Consider the following 16387-nt stretch of genomic DNA (forward strand, 5'->3'; position numbering starts at 1 on the left):
TACGCAGCATTTCTCACTCGGCTGCTTGCAACGCGGCATATTTGAATCTACCTGCGCCTCGGGGTTCCTTTATAGTTATTGCAATTTTCAATCACTCATATTGTCTTGTTTGCTTGATGCGTGTCTTTTCTGAAGTTTGGTGCCGATGCATGTCGAAGGTGCTTTCAACATCAATTCTCGATGAGCGCACGCCATCTACACACCGCGCAAAATAATGATCGTGTGCGGTAGGGTGTGCGTTTTTTCCCCCTTTTTGCGCTGGTTTGCGACCCTCTCACCGAGCATGCAGGGTCCGGTCGGACTCCCGTCCGTCTCTTTCTATATCCACTCCCAACTCTCCCGACAGGCGACACCGATTGTCGGTCTGCTGACAACAAAACGTGCGCGCCACTCTTCTTTCGGTCCCTCCCATTTCGGCCAAGAACCGCGGAGATAAAGCTCTGCCGGGAGAATGCCCCTCCACACCCCGCGAAGCGTCGTGTCCGCCCGGGGTCCCCGCTCCGCAACGACGTTAGGCTGGGGGCTTTACACACGCCAGCGGTCCATGCGGCGGGCGCGTCGCTCTGGGGTTCTTCGCCGGTGCAACTCAATTTGCGGGGCGGGGATGGATCCGCGATCATGTGCTGCCGCTTCCGCGCAGTCGAGGAGGAGGGCGGCCGGATCGATGGTGGCTCCTTGGCCCGTCTTGGGCGGCCCTCCCCTACCCCCCGCAGAGCCCGTCGATCCAATGGGCGCGGCCGGTCAGCCGCTCGGCAAACCCTCTCTTTCGGCCACCGCCAACGCCGGCGAGAGCACGCGGCCACGCGGAAGAATCCCCCTTTTTCTTAGCGCCCCCCCCCCCCCCCCCCCACAACGGACAGGCAGAACGGGCCGGATTGCAGGCGCGTTGCGCACGGCTTGGGAACGCGCACACACACAGACGCACCACCTCCGCGATTATCGACCATCGCGATCTTTCCTCCATTTGAGGAAGGGGCGAAACGCGCCGCTCTCCGAGATAGCGTCGGCACTCTTCTCTTCTGCCGACCTTCTTCGCCCTCTCTTTCAATCGCAATACATTGGCGCCGCACTTTTCTCCTTGGAGTTGCGTATCCGTTCAACTCACGTCGCCTTTGCGACGACGCTGCCGTTTGTGCTGTGCTTTAACAGGCTGCCGGCGAGAATCTGGTTGCTCTCTCGTTTCGCTCGAAGCCGAGGGAGGCACTTTCGCGCATCCTCCAGTGAGCAGACTTCGCGCCTATGTGTCTCTTTTCTTTCTCTCCTTTCTTACTGTTCCTTCTCTACTTCGGTGCGATGGTTGGAGAGCGTCGTTGGGGCATAAAGAAGGGCTCGCGGGTCACTGAAGAAGGGGTCGGCAGCGATGCACACACAAAGCACCGTTAACTACGCGCCACACTTCAATCTGTCTGTTTATGAGATTATGAAGAGAAAGGACAGCTGCGCAAATCATTGGAGCGGCGCTCATCAAACGCTTCCCGTTTGCTTTCCTAGCCGTTTCGCGGGCATATTGGGGTAACAAGCTGAATGTGACACTGCAGACTCTGCTCAGGAGCGCTGGGGATAAAGGGCGCCGTGAAACCACTGCCATTCAGTTACGCGAACGTCTGCTATAGTGTGTGATCCGCATTGCTGTCTACTTATCGCATGCGCAAACTTTCTTCTTATGACAGTCGCAAATGTATGCCAGTACACGAACAATAAGCAGTTTTAGAATCGCGTATCATGGCCTTCCGTATTCAACAAACTAAGCACATGGCGGGATCTTAGGGTACAGTTGACATAAAAAAGTTTTAGTTTGACGTACCTAAACGCAAACGTTAAGTGTAATCGAACGTGTCTCACCATCACCCCCTGGTGCCAGGTGTCAAACCCGCCCAAGGCGAGACACTCAATTAGCGCACAATATATGCCGTTATTCTGTCGACGTGCCTCGTCAGGCCTGCATGAGGACTTTAGAATTGCTAACCGGTCACATAAAATTGTCGGTTTGCGATTCAGGTGAGCTGGGAAAAAGCGCATTAAAAGATACCGAGAGCGCAGCCGTCGGGACCACTCGTACTGAAGTGGGAGCGACGGCTGCCGTGCCGCCATATTCGCCAACGCTAATCCTTATCGCATACGCAAACGCTACATGTACGTTGAGTTCGCCGAATAACAGGCGTTAGCCGCACAAACCCGGTAACGTATACACGTATACGTTATAACTACTTTCCCCACGTTAAAGGCAAGCACTTGGAAGCATGTTGCCGTGCATGTTCGTCACTTGAAAACTTTGCAATAATTACATCGTTACCGGCGCTATACATTGCAAAGGCTGCAAAATTTAGCCAGATAAGTGAATCGCAGGTAGGATAACGTTAGCCTGGCTCTCAGGAAGCTAGTGAATTTATTTATTTCAATGCTGCTCCTGAGCCGTGGACCTGTTGTTATGGCAATGTGTTCCCGTATAGCATAATTGCAAGTTGGGCGAGTTGAGGCTGGTTGGTCTTTGGAATAGCGCGAACGAATGGACTTGCAGATTTTTGTTCAGAGCTGTGCCCTCTTTGCACGTCTCGTTCTTTCGTGCGTCCTTTCAAGTTCTCCGGTTATAGGCAACTTAAGTCGGTCGAAGTGCCATTCTTAGAAACGGATACATTTCCTCGCTCACAAAGGAACTGCATGTCTCCGCTTAGCTGAACTACTACTACTACTACTACTACTACTACTACTACTACTACTACTACTACTACTACTACTACTACTACTACTACTACTACTACTACTACTACTACTACTACTACTACTACTACTACTACTACTGCTGCTGCTGCTGCTGCTGCTGCTGCTGCTGCTGCTGCTGCTGCTGCTGCTGCTGCTGCTGCTACTACTACTACTACTACTACTACTACTACTACTACTACTACTACTATCAATCAATCAATCAATAATTTATTTACCCTGCCCAGGCACAACCCTAAGGTCTGAATGCTCGCGCGCGCATACATTTAAAACCCAAAACAAGCAAGCAAGCAAACAAACAAACAAACAAACAAACAAACAAACAAACAAACAAACAAACAAACAAACAAACAAACAAACAAACAAACAAACAAACAAACAAACAAACAAACAAACCTGCAGAGGATTATAAGTAAAAACATACAGTGGCGGAGTTAGTTTTCCAATCAACCTTCCCTGGATTCGTCTATCAGTCTCATAGGAACTTACCTTTAAGAGCATCAAACGCTTAAAATCGTCTTTTTCATGTGGTTCTGATGACATTCCACCTACTTTGATTAAGAGGTAAGGGTCCTTGCTTGTTCCAGTGCTTACTTGTATTTTTAATTCTGCTTTAAAGACGAATACATTCCCAAAGGCTTGGAAAACAGCGCGAGTCGTTCCCGTATTTAAGTCAGGGGTAAAAGCTGCTGCGAGTAACTATAGAGGCCTATTTATTTTCTATGCGCAGCATCTAAAGGATTCGAGTCAACTCTACACTCAATAATTCAGCAGCATGGTTTCATATCGAGACGCTCCACAACTACCAATCTCGTTAGCTTCATGATGCATGCCTCTCAAGCAGTGTATGGCAAGCTCTCAAGCTGGATGGCATTTATTTTGACATCAATAAGGCGTTCGGTGTCGTATGCTACAAAATATTCTGTCAAAAGTTGACACAACTTGATCTGCACCACTCTGTCACAGCGCTGAGAAGCTACCTGCGCGACCGGTACTGCAACGTTAGAGTAAACGGTCAGTTGTTAGAAATTTATGCGGTTACAAGTGGAGTTCCTCATGGCTCTGTCCTGGGCCTTTTCCTTTTCTCGCTGTTTATCAATGACGTTTTGGCAGTCATTCACAGCTCTTTAGTTTTGTTATATGCTGATGATGCGAAACTTTTCAACGTGGTAAAAGGTGTTAATGATTGCGCCGCTCTTCAGAAGGACATTGGGAATTTTACGTCGTGGTGCACTGAAAACAAGCTCGTCATAAATGCATCAAAAACGAAATTTGTAAGCTTCACTAGGAAGACTGACCGGTCTTTATTTCCCTATAGCGTTATAGACGTTATAGGCGTTATAGAGCGCAGGGAACGAAGGACCTTGGAGTGTATGTACTTCGATAGCTCTCTGAGTTTCTCGCCCCACGATCAACAGACGAGGCACCGTGCACTTCGAACGCTCGGCACAGTGACGACAGACTTCAAACAACCTCGGCCATTTGTAACTTCATATAAGAGCGTATGCCTTCCAGTTCTTGAGTACGCCTCCGTCGTTTGGGGCTGCACCCGTAGGTCAAATTGTGAACTTCTCGAAAGTGTGCAAAAAAGTTGACATGTATATTTAAACATCAGTTCTCTAAAAAGCCTTCTATCTCCATAGAGCTAACCCAGGCACTTACGTTACCTACCCTCACCTGTAGATGCAGCAAATCGGATGTTTTTCGTCACAAATTAATACACGAAAAAATCTGCTGCTCGCACTTGCTTTCTAATGAGCGCTTTTACATTCCGCAGAAAGGCACAAGGAAACAGCGTGCCTTTGCGCCTTCAGATTTTTGTGACCCTCTATCTAGATTGCAGGCGACATAGAACGCCTATTCAGAATGCCTGGATATCTTCACTGACTTTAATATTTTCCTGAAAGGAGTTGCAGAGGAATTTCAATAGCTGAACAAAAACTCTCATATCTGTTGTGTGTACCGTCATTCTGTTATCCTATCTTCTGTTTCTCCACTTTTGCTTTGTATTCTCTTCGTGTACACATTTTATGCTCTGTTAAAATATGTATTCGCGAAATTATTATTCTTTTTTTTTATGCGTGCGCGCGTGTGTACGTGTGTGTGCTTGAGCTTGCATTGCTCTTCCTGTGCATTGTTTTGCCGAGTGCGCCAGCACCAAGACCCTCGAGGTTGTTCCTGGGCACCTTAATAAACACCTTTTGTTGATTGATTGATCCATTGATTGATTGTTATTATTATTGACGTCTTCTAGGTTAATACATCACAACTCAGGGCTGTCAAAGGAAATTGGGAGGCTTGCGCGCGACTAGGAGCGGCAGCAGCGGCGAGGAAATGAAAAAAAGAAATGGTAAGAAAATACAGAGCTGCATATTGTTAGTAATCAGTATTATATTGTGCTGCACAACTTTGTATACTGTACAATAAATATGAATTAGATTAAATAATGTGATAACAATACCGCGATTTACAATGATTTCAGAGTGTATTTCAAGCTGCGCTTTGTTGTTACATTCAAAACCTCTTTTGGAAGCTCATTGAACGCTCTTGGTAGATACACAGATCTTCTAGCCTTGCCAAATTTCGTTGCACAACTGGGTGCTACGAAGCGGGGTACCTTGGGCAATCACCGCTACGGAGCTACATAATTATGTTGGAAATCACTGTTTCAAAAATGACGCGTGACAACCGCTTTATAAGCGCTCTCGTAGGTATGAAAATGCGCATGCCATCGTCAAGGACTTTCGTTAAGAGATTAGAATAATAATAATGTAAGCTGCATTTAGAAACCCAAATTGAAATCTACCTTAAACTGCGCCCCGCTTCTCCTTCGATTCTCCGCCTTCTTCAGTGAATGAAGCAAGTGACTTACTTAAATATAATAATTAATTTTCCACTATGACATTAATTTTCAAAGTGTCCGACGAAATGCATTGGCGTTCCACTTACTTTTGTGCTTCAGTGCATAAACGAGTGTTTTTGTTAAAGAAGTAAGCGGAACAACAGTGTATTCTTACCGCAAGTTTGACGGCGCACATCTCGATACCACTGCCATCCTCAGAATTCATTCCAAGCCACAATTCGTAGATTGGAATATGTGTCACGAAGTAATTATTTAAAAAGTAATTAGCGTAATTATGTTATTTATTCAATCTAGCATTTTCATTTCCCCTAGAAGTAATGGCCGCCTCATCGAGTACTTTAGATGAGAATTGTGCTATCTGCAACAGGCAATCTTTAAAAAATTTGGTGCAGCTAAAAAAAGATAGAAAGAGGAAACACACGCACAAAAAGGCCACCCTGTACTGTTTTATCTAAAGGGGTATTTACGGAGAAACAAAATTAAAATCCATATCCGCCATCTATCTGGCTCGCAAATAATGTAACTAACTAAAGAGACGCGAAAATCTCCCCAGCTGCTTTGCATTTTGCATGAGACGCACGCGCCTTCGCTCTTTTAATGACGAAAAGTGCAGAAGGTCAGAAATGACGAAGCGACACGAGAAGGCGGGAAGCGCAACGATGTGAGAGGTTGAGGAAGTCGTGGCACTTGGAATCCATATACGATAATTGCTGTTGCCTGGAAGCTACACATACGCTGCGGAAGTGCGAGAAGGGTGACAAAAAAAAAAAAAAAAAAGAGAAACGTCGCAGAGGGGGCTCCCACAGCGAGAAAATTGACTCTATTTTTCTTGTGACACACGTGCGGGTACGCCGTTCAGTGCTCATTCGTTCAATCCAAGTTCAAAGGCGCGCTTATGGCAGCAGCCCCGCCGGCAGGCGAGAACGTTATTAAACTCATCGCTCGCATATACGCGCTGTGACGGTGCCGCCGCGCGCTCTCATCCCAAAATCGCTCGGCGCTGCTGCTGCTGCTGCTGCTTATTTATGCTTCGATAGGTCGCCGCCGCGTACGAAGCGAGGACGGGGAAAAAAGAAGATAAGCAAACAGAAAAGATAACAAATAAAACGAGAACTCGCTGAGCAGTGTCGCAGATTTTGATTGTCGCGCGCGCGCGAGCGCGTTATCGCGAGAAAGAACTCTCATTTTCTTCGCAGTGTCATATCCTCACCCCCCCCCCCCCCCCCTCACGCGTACAACTCCCTCCCATCTAACCGCTGTCTGTCTTAAGGTAAAAGGACGGCGGAAACGTTGAAGAAACGTGCGAATAGCTTCCTTCTCTCTCTTCATCTCTCCATTTTCTTTTTCTCCGACGGTTTTACCGGTGGAAAAGTGCGGGAAATTCTCGTTATTGCGATTTTCCATCAGGACTTTGGCTGCGCGAAACGACGTGCGCGAAGAGAAATGAACAAAATAGCGCGCAAGCCCGTAGTTGCTCGCCGCCTGCTGCGCCCAACTGCGTGTCTTCGCTCTGCGATATACATATGTGTACATATACTTATGTTACGCCTCGACGTCGTAGGCACAGACGGGCCCTCGCGAGACGCGCTAATACCGCGATGTCTTCAGGTGCGCGCAGAGCGCGGTCCTCGCATACGTAATAAAGGAGGAGTCGCCCGTACATACGCCGCGGCCATCTGTAAACACGCCGATGATGTGGCGCGCTGCCCCACAACGCATGAAATAAGGACGCCGCTCAGTCGCGCGTACTCGTTGTGCACGCATGGGAGCAGCGCGCTTACACATACGCGCAACCGTCGCGCGAAGCGGGCCGAATAAATAATCTCTATCTGGCCCTCGAACGCTGCTGTGATTATTCCACATTAAAAAAAAGGGGGGGGGGGGGACTGCATTTCGTCAACGCGTAATCAGTGCTTCTCTTTTCGCTTCGTTTGTACGCAGTGTTCATTTTGTTTTTTAGTCAGCGCAGTCCTTTTCTTCTTTTTATGTTGAAGCGAATCGCAGAAATAATGGAGCGATGGAGATGACTGAAGCGCGCTGTGGGACTCATCCCGGACGTTGTTGGCTCAATACCAGACTTTGCAACGATCTGCGTCGGGTCTGTGTTAGGGGGGACGGAGAGCGAAGAAAGAAAAGCCCACGCGACGCATGCCTGCTGAGATAGATACACGCTATATATATAAGGCCGCGAGCAGAGCCAGACAATCTGCGTCCTTCGGCGAAACGCGTGTGGGAGCCCAGGCACGCACTCTGCACGCCGAATTCAATATTGCGCGTGGCGCAAGTGAATGCAGTTGGGTAAGCCGCAAGCGAAGACGTCGAGTATATAAGGTCGAGCTAAGCGTCTTTGTACGACGGCTGGATGTACGAGTCCTGAGCGCTTCGGGATGAGGCTGAGCTATAGAAGGGGTTTCAACATTGTCCACGTCGCGAATCCATTTCATGTCGTCTTGTGAAACCACACTGATTTCTTTTCTGGCAAACATCGTAACAATATACAGGGTGTCCCAACTATCATGTGCCAACATAAAAAAAATATCGAAATGAAACGTAGCTGGCCAGAGCTGGGCAGTGACGTCGTTTGCCGTGGCTTGGAGACACTCAGATGATTTTTTTTTTTGCATTCCGCCAAATTACATAATTAGTCTTAATTAATCATTTAATTAACTTCTCAAATATTACAATTAGATGAAAAGTGTCGATGAGAAAATTGTATAGCAACACGAAGAAAACTCCCGATACAGATTTCTGTTGCTCAGTACGTGCTACATAAAAATGCTTCTCCGGGCGTAAAAGAAGCCCACGAATACGCGCAAAATTGCCGCGCGACTGGCCGCTCGCAACCCTTTGCGGGAGTTTTTCATGTTGCTGTACAATTTTCTCATTGGCACCTTTAATCTAATTATAATATATGAGAAGTTTAATTATGTAATTAGGCGGAATGCAAAAAAATAATAATAATCTGAGTATATCTCCAAGCGACGGCAAACAACATTACCTCGGTACAGTGCAGCTACGTGGCATTTGCAAATATTTTTAAATCTTAGTGCATGATAGTTGGCAGTTGGGATAGTTTGTACTTTTAGATCCCAGCTTTCTCACTTACTAAATGTACCACACTCGTGCACTGACGGGACGCCATAAACTTTTTTTTCAACAAAGTTGTTAAGCGGGCCCTTGCGGCTGTCTATATATATTATTCGTGCTACGCGGTACTTCCTGGCATCTGCAGCGCAGCACAGCCGAATGCTGTCTATATACCTCGCATCGAAAGCTTCGTCAGTCTCCGGACACAATCAATCGACCAAATAAACTTGGAGCTCCGCTCTGCGGGTATACCGCATCAAAACGGCCTCGCCACCCGCCGTGGTTGCTCAGTGGCTGTGGTGTTGGGCTGCTCAGCACGAGGTCGCGGGATCGAATCCCGGCCTCGGCGGGCGCATTTCGATGGGGGCGAAATGCGAAAACACCCGTGTACTTAGATTTAGGTGCACGTTAAAGAACCCCAGGTGGTCGCAATTTCCGGAGTCCTCCACTACGGCGTGCCTCGTAATCAGAAAGTGGTTTTGGCACGTTAAACCCCATAATTTTTTAAAACTGACCCGCCGCGGTAGCCCAGGGGATAGGGCCCATGCGCTGCTCAGCTTGAGATTTCGGGTGCGGCCGCGGCGGGAGCATTTCCATGGGGACGAAATGCGAAGACGCCTGTATGCCTAGATGTGTTTGCACGTGACAGAATCCCCACGTTGTCAAAATTATACCACAGTCCGCCCACTATACGGCCCTCTTCGTAATTATATGTCGTGGCTTTGGCAAGTAAAAGACCTAATTCGATTAATATAAAAACTGTGAGCGTTCCTTACCTGACATCGAACAGCCCAGCGACTCGGTCTCTTCACCGCCTCGCGGCTGTCTTTTTTTATCACATCAGATGAAGATGATGATAGGCATTCAAAACATGACACTTACCCACAGCGGGGGATGGGCCGAGAATCGGGGGATTGTACGCACAGATAATAAATTGCATAAACAAACGAAGAACTGAAAAAGGTAAAACTGTAAGAGCAAACGACTATTCAGTATGCAAAGGAAGAGCAACACCAAAATACTTGAATTTAAGCCTATAGTTTATGCAGCGGACGTTCACAGAGGCTTTTCGAGTGCGAAAAAATAAACAGACAAAGAATAATTAAAAAAATAAAATAAATATAGCGTTCAATAAGTGTGATTCTCTACAAAAATGACACAGCAAAGAGATTACCAGACGAGACCTGCGTAAACGTAGGTTTTGTATTCTTCTTTTTCTTTAATAGACGGGAAGCATGCGAAATTTTGTGACACAAAGGGTGGGCTATGGAAAATTTGGCGTGCTTGGGACATTCCTGCACGCGTATCTATAAACTCCCCATCGGACACTTGTGGTTATTGTTATGTGCTTGAGCTTTTCGCAAGACAACAGACGCATCCAGCAGCAGCCACAGTCAGCCAAGTCCGGCACGGTCCCCAAAGAAACCTTCGCTTTAAAGCCTGTGGTCCACGCAACACACCCACTGTTTTATATATAGGTATAGTCGGTGTCATACGGATCGTTATTTGCGCTAGAGAAGTACTAGCGCAGCCCTAAAGCTAAGCATTTGTTGCTGTTTAAATACCCGTGCCTGTAGGAAAATCGAGCTATGTATATATAGGCTATCCATAGCAAGCACACAGTGAAAGCAAAACAAATTCAAGCAAAAAAAATGCTGTAATACACAAGAATTCAATAAGTATAGATTGAGAGAAGCGTTTGTTTTTAGTCTTCATTTCATTGCGGTGCGGATGAGTCTTGGAAAGTCCCAAGCCCAAGGAAGGAATTTCCGGCGCATTTTAAGCGTGAATAAACGACGAATTGCACTGGCTATGAACCGCAAGATACGCCTTGCTTCAGGCTATGTTGAGCGAGACGCCGGCATTACAGGTCTCTGTCATCTTAAACGTTCTGTATCCAACTTCTGCGTAAATTTTTCACAACAGTTATCACTTTCCAATAGCTTCCAGTTAATTTAGGATGCAGCGAATCTTTTTTTTTTGTCAATTCGGGGATATGCCGCGAGGGATATGTACCAAAAAACAACAAAAGGCATCAGATAAATGCATGCAGCCCTGTTTGGTGCAAGCGTACTGTAGCAGTGCATTATATAGGTCAGTACACGGCATCGGAGATCTCGCTCGCGGTTAGCTGTGCGTCAATTGCTCCATTTCGGAGGTCATGGGTCTGTGCTTTTTCTTGCGTTTAGCTTCGCGAGCCACTTTCGGCGCCGCTGTTGGCATAATCGCGATATACATTTCGGCGCCTACGGTGAGCGTGACTCCACGCGCGTTGTTTTTGGCTACGCCGCAGAGACTCCGGACGAAACCAGGGTGTTATATTCTGCATTGTCGTATCCACGGTCTTGTCCGATCTGATTAGCTCAGGGGGTTGGTAATTTGACAATGGCACCTCGGGCCGGTGCTCGAAAGTGCGCCGGAAATTTCTGCGTTGTTGGTCAAGGTAATCCTTTCGATCTAGAAATAAGCGCCGTCAACGCAGAAACTGTGGCCGCGAGCGACGTTGGGAGCGATAGCGATGCCATTGCGTTCAGTGAAGGTTCAGTGAAAAGTAGGAACGGGATGAAGCCTTAGGAGATACAATGCTGACATACTTGATGCAACAGGTTGACCGTTATTGTTCCCACGCTTGCGATATGAGAAAGCTACGCCTGAGATGGAAATTTCAAGTAAATCGAAATAAACTTGGTTGCATTGTTAACGCAGTGGTAATTTACTGGTATTACATTTAACAAGTGACGAGTTGTAGTGAAATTTGATCACGTTTTTAAAGGGCTATTAATAAAACTACCTTGACTCTGTAAAGCAATCTTACTTGCGTCCTCCCGCATTAATTTTTAAGAACGCTGCAATGCAAGCAACTAAGCTAGCCCATGTGCCGCGCGTCTTCTGTCGGTTTAATCGTATACGTTGCTTTGTGCTACGAGCGACGGAACGTAAATTTTTCGTGGCAACTACAATAGACGGATGCGGGAACAAACGTGGGCGACTGATGTTCTAGCCGAGATGAAGAGGAATAGAAGGTGATACAATGCAGAACATCGAACTATAGGAGCCGAATTCACAAAGCCTTTTGCTTGTAAGTGTTGTTTGCCAGTGGCTGCCTCCTTCGCTATAATATATCCAGCACCGCGGTTGGCTGAAATTTTCTCTTAGGAACAATTCTAGCGCAAGAGCCTTTTGTTAATACGGGCCCAGTTGTCTATTAATATGGATGCGAAGGGCATTATTATTATTATTATTATTATTATTATTATTATTATTATTATTATTATTATTATTATTATATGTAAACACACATATACAAAGGACAAAGAGGGAAATAAGAAGGGAGCAGGCCGGCTTCTGCCACCGAGAGGGGCACAACGGCTGCCTATGCTCCTCAGGAAGGAGGGGAAAGTTCAAGACAGGGACAAGGAAGGCAAAGAGGAAAGAAAGAATAAGATGACAGGTCACAAAGACGGAATAGAGAGCACTAGAGTGCGCTTGGACGATTTCGCACGATGACAAAGAATAGAGTACACTATAGTGGAAACAGAACAGACACACATGAACAGAAGAAAACACACACACAAACAAAAGAGTGTAAAAAGAAACGTATGTAATAGAATGTTTCGTCTGTCGGAAAGCTTTCCAACAAACGGGACGCCCAATAAGTTTCTTGTAGGAAAGCAACCAGGGCGAAGAGCCAACTCTTCGCTTCAGTGATATTGCTCTAATCACGACGAGGCAAGTCTCGACTGTAGTAACACGGGCAGGAAACTATCCATTTGCAACACGCTGCTCTTGTTGCTGCTTCAGGCGGTATATAGCGACGAAGGGAACAGAAACCTAGCCGAGCATGGCAGATTTAGGCAGAGTTCGGCATGAACCGGTTATACGGAACCGGTATAACCGTATTGTTCTTTTTTAATTCGAAAGCATTATATGCCCCATTACGCAAAAATCTGGCGTTGTAGACGGCGGCGTGACCGAATGATGGTATCAAGAATGACCGACGGCAAACAGTATAACACGTAAGAAAATACTTGAATTTCTCAAGTAGGTTTCTGTAAACAAACTAAATGAATGGCGTTGAAATGATAATTAGGTAAATTTCGGTCTCGGCGAGGAATCGAACCCGGGCCTCCTTGGGTGCGAGAAGCGCACGCTTTCCGGACGCCACGGCGGCTCTAAACATGTGCCTAGTGCATGCGTCGTTGGGCACGTGGTGGCGCAGCCAATGGGTAGGAGGAGGTGGCGCCACGTCATGAGTGCATCAAATGAGTTTATCGATAAAAAGGCATTAATTTCCAATACGGAATGCCACTGAGCGGTCCTTCTATTCCTTCGAGTTATGAACTACTCGCGGGCAAGCGAGCGCATTGAGACGCTTCGCGCGTTTTGACTTGACCTTATCAAGGCGCAGTTAAGACTCAGGGGAGAGCTTGCGCGGACAAGGAGAGCGCAGGAAAAAAAAAAAAAAAAAATCACCACGACTACAACGCTTTCGCATTCCCACACATAAGCAGTCTTAAGTGTCTCTGCCGAATTTTTTTCGGCTCAGGTTCGGGTGGCGTTCAGACACATTCCAAAAATATCTGTTCGGGTTCAGTTCCTCCCGAAATTGCGCTTCGGGTAAGGTTTTCGGTTCGGGTTTGACACCCTAATATAAGCATGCGCCTGCATGGTGCTGGTGATAACGTCGTGTCGGCCGTGTGGTCATTCGGGGGCTGTGTGACACCTGACGACAACTTCAAGCGAACTTCCAGGTATTTCGAAGTACAGTTGGGATTCACCGGGAAGCTAGGTATACGGAGAGACTTGGCTTCTCTGAGCTTGGAGCTGGGCGGTACTACAAGACACCTGCCAAGGCGAAGACCAGTGGTAGAATATCTCTCTTTTTTTCTTTTTTGACAGGAGGTTTAGTTTTCATTTGCGATGGAGGAAACTAGAATGGTGTGCGGGATTAAGTTATACAGATTACATTAAATAGTCGGGAAATCGTATTTCCTTTCCTTGTGTGCCACCTTAACGAATAAAGCGAACATGTGAGAACATATTTGTTTTCCAGTAAGAGTAACCCATGCAATTGATGAAAAATGCGCATGATCTTCACGTCTAACTATTGCGCACAAAGTGGAGGGTTGTTGTACCTCACAAAAATGAAAAAGAATAAAGAAATCCAACTGGACAGCACGTCTCCACTTACGCACCGCGGTTCAGCTGCTGAGCGCGGGACGCCACGGCCTCGATTGCAATCCACAGTATCCGCATTTCGCTGGGAGCCGAATGGATGAGTGTGCGTATACTGCGATTTATTGAACTTCAGGAAAATCCAGGTGATGAAAATTGAGTCAAAGGCTTTCTTCGCGCTTTCACCACAGCCCGGTTGCAGCTTCGAAAAAGTCAGAGCGAGTGAGTGTACGAAACCGATCCGGTGCGACTGTGCCCGTGTTGTTGACACGCAGCATCCGACTGTTCCGCCGAGTATGGGGGGGTCAGGTTACGCATGTTGCGACTGCTGAACTGCGCGCCTTCCCATCCGGCATACGACCTTCTCTATAGGGTGGAGGTGAACCGCTGCTGACAAACGAATCACATACTTTCTAGCGCGGCGTTAACCCCCGAGCACTTCGCGGCGCGAGGTCGAGATCTCAGCCACGCGGGAAGGCGGCAGTTGCTGCGCAGTTTTATCTACACGGGTGCCAAATGCGCTCGCACCGATCATCGATTTCTTTGTTTGTTATTTTCGCCCTCCGTCTTTCGTTTGTTTGTGTCTGTCGTGTGAGTGAGCGAGCGCTCGCGTGTTTGCGGGTAAAAGGCTGTGCTCACGGCGCGCACAGCCGGGAGAAAATGGGCCCGCTGCCATTAAGGAGGAGGCGGCCGGCCAAGCGGTCCTAATTGCGTGCCGAGGAGCCGCGGCGCCGGGAGCCGCGCGCGAAACCGAGACACTGGGCCCGCGCTGCTGCTCCCGCCGGTGTTCCCGGGGGCGCGGCGGCCGCAGATTTATGGCGGCCCCGGGCCGCATAATGCGCTTGGCTCTCCTCCCCGCGGCGTCTATAAGTATAAATGGAGCGACCGCGGCCGGGGCGCCCTAAGAGGCTCTGAAAGATGTCTTGTTCCCGTGAAGCGGTTAATGGACTTTTATGCGGCCCAACAAGGTCTCGGGTTGCTTTTTCAACCCCCGCCCGTCCGACTCGTCTCTCTGTCTGTCCGGGAGCCCCGGGCCAAGATGTAGGGGAGAGCGGGAGCCTTTGTGCGACGCCGCCGCTGCCACGGGCGCGAGTCGGAGCCACGGTCAAAGGGAGGCCGGGTGGAGGCCTCCTCGCTCTGACGCCGCGGGACTGTCGCGAGCGCCGATCCTGTAAGCGCGCGAATCTTTCTTGATTCCGCGCGTTTGAAGGCGCCCAATTTTTGCGCGTTTGATCGCCCCGTGCGGTTGGCGGCGTTCAGCTGAGTGCGGACTGGAGCGTGTCTACTTAGCGGGGGTTCCGTTTTAGCCACGAAGTACACCCGCCCAGGTAACTCGTGGCGAGGAAATGAGTCGTCGGCCTTCTATGTCAGAACTGTAAACATAAGCGCTCGGTTATGCGCAATAGAAGTACAGCGTCACTGAAGTGCAATGGAAAGTTAAGAAAGTGCGGGTGGCAGACACCACTAAGATTGCGATATATACGAGTAATTAGGAAGCAATGTTATCCTTGCCGTTCTATAAAGTCAGGTATTGTCGCTGAACGACACACGCAGCCCTTACCAGGTGGTTCCAAAATTGGCAGCTTCTCGCAAGTGCTTGTTAATGTGGAAGTAACGTGTTTGTAGGAGTTGCTTTACTATACAACCCTTTAACTTCATCGACTCTCACTCACCTGCCACAGTAGCTGAGCGGCTGTGACCTTTTGCTTCCGAGGACAAGACCGCAGTTTCGATTCCGTGTATATAGGGCGGCCGCGGTATCCGCAGGAGTCATGGGCGTGGACTGTGAAAATGTTCGCGCTCAGAGATTTAGGTGCGCGTTAAAAAACTCAAAGTGTTCGCGATTATTGAGTGTTCCTCTGTTAGGTTGCACCCTCATTAGCATGTGTATACAGTGTTTTCTTTTTTGCTATAAAACTTAAAAAGGAAGAAAGCCTGCGAAATCTACCCGATTTATGCCAATTGCCTCGTTCTATGGCTCTTAATACGTTCATCTCTTTTCTCCAGGGTAGACCATTCTGGTATTCCAGTAGTTCCGGAATGCGATTGTGCATTTATGGCATTCATCGATATCCTAATTGAAGGTATTACAATAACCTCCAAATATCATCCACCTCTGCTATTGACAATGTTAACACTAAGCTCTTAAATATATTGTGTCTGCTTCATTTGTTGTTCTGTATCACATATTCGAGCAGTATTTATCGTCTGGTGTGTTACCCATTGCCTGAAAGATCGAGAAGGTTGTCCCCATTTTTGAAAATGGGAATAAACGCACCCCTGAAAGTTACCGCCCAGTATCATTGACATCATCTAAACTACTTGAGTACATAGTCGCATCGCACACCTATGCACGTCTTGAAAGGAACGGGTTCTTTACGGAAAAACATGGTTTTGGGAAAGGTATCGCTTGCGGAACACAATTACTGATAATACAATAATACACAATAACAGCCAGCCAATGAATGCCATATTTCTTGATTTTGCAAAGGCATTTGATCGTGTTGCTCAGTGTTGTCTCATTTCTAAATTATCTGCTCTAGG

At 47.6% G+C, this 16387-nt stretch overlaps 1 protein-coding gene and 1 long non-coding RNA gene across 2 annotated transcripts in view; one reads left to right on the plus strand and one right to left on the minus strand.

Moving 5' to 3' along the window:
* Positions 1-16387, plus strand: part of LOC129380467 (uncharacterized) — a 146054-nt gene that overhangs the window by 55233 nt on the left and 74434 nt on the right. Inside the window, exon 2 of the long non-coding RNA XR_008608511.1 lies at positions 4973-5068. This is a non-coding gene — a long non-coding RNA (uncharacterized lncRNA). The remainder of the gene's footprint in view (positions 1-4972; positions 5069-16387) is intronic.
* LOC126546283 (uncharacterized) overlaps positions 1-16387 on the minus strand; it is a 92708-nt gene that overhangs the window by 43585 nt on the left and 32736 nt on the right. The window lies entirely within an intron of this gene.

The sequence above is a fragment of the Dermacentor andersoni genome, chromosome 1 (genome assembly GCF_023375885.2).
Source record: "Dermacentor andersoni chromosome 1, qqDerAnde1_hic_scaffold, whole genome shotgun sequence".
Lineage (NCBI taxonomy): Eukaryota > Metazoa > Arthropoda > Arachnida > Ixodida > Ixodidae > Dermacentor > Dermacentor andersoni.